Source organism: Opisthorchis viverrini, assembly GCF_000715545.1.
Source record: "Opisthorchis viverrini unplaced genomic scaffold opera_v5_170, whole genome shotgun sequence".
NCBI classification, from domain to species: Eukaryota; Metazoa; Platyhelminthes; class Trematoda; order Opisthorchiida; family Opisthorchiidae; genus Opisthorchis; species Opisthorchis viverrini.
In genome coordinates, this window is record NW_008751826.1 from 670,292 (window position 1) to 671,327 (window position 1,036).

A 1,036-nucleotide genomic window follows, 5' to 3' on the forward strand; every position below is an offset into this window, starting at 1 on the left:
CCAAGTCTCCAAGGGGGCCTCTGCGGCGATGGCTGCTCCAGGCCATTGTGGTAGCAAGACCACTACAAACTTGGTGAGTCCGAGTATTTCTAGATATTTATTTCGAAAGCTATTTCTTTCAAGTCGTCGTAATTTTGCTTCTTTTGCCCGATAATTATGGAGAAACACATTGATTCAGCGGATTTAGTCGATAATGCGATTAGCGTACGTTTACCAAACTACAATCCACGCAACCTCAGAGTATGGTTGCACCAGTTGGAGGCCGTTTTTGCTACCCGACGCATCACTTCCCAAGTCACCCGGTTTTCCAATGGTGTCCAGCATCTTCCTTGTGATGTAGCAACCGAAGTTGAAGATTTATTGGAAGATATTCCTCCGGAAAATCCTTATGACGCCCTTTGAGCGGCCGTCATAAGTGGGACAGGGAAGTCCAAAAAGCAGAATGCTACGGGATTTATTCACCACTGTCGAACTTGGTGATAGGTCTCAATCACAACTGCCTCGATACATGTGCAGTCTTCCCTGCGACCGTAAGCTAGCGGTGGGAGTCATGTCTCACTAATGGCTCAACAAACTTCCACCCTCCATGTCCCACGTCATCAGCGCTTTCGTTGATGACCACAGCTTGGAGCAGTTAGCCCAAATGGCGGGTAAGATCCACGAAAGTTACCCCAGTAACCATGTTAACTCCGTCTCCCGCCCTGCGCCCACTACAGATTCCGACCAGTTTCTTGCTTCCATATCGCACCTACAAGCCAAGTTTGATGCTTTGACCGATCGCCTGCAACGGTTAGAGATCAACGGGCATCAATGAAGTTCACGAACCAGATCGTTGTCTCGTACCCGTTCCCCTTGGTGCTGATATCACCAGTCTTATGGCACGAAAGAACGCAAGTGTCAACCACCTTGTTCCTCCTAGCCGCGTTCCAACACCCCTTTAAACGCCCCGGCTAGTCAGTAACGGCGACGACTGTTTGTGGCCCTCCTCGCACTAGTCGCCTGTTCCACATCACCGATCGTTCAAGTGGTCTACGTT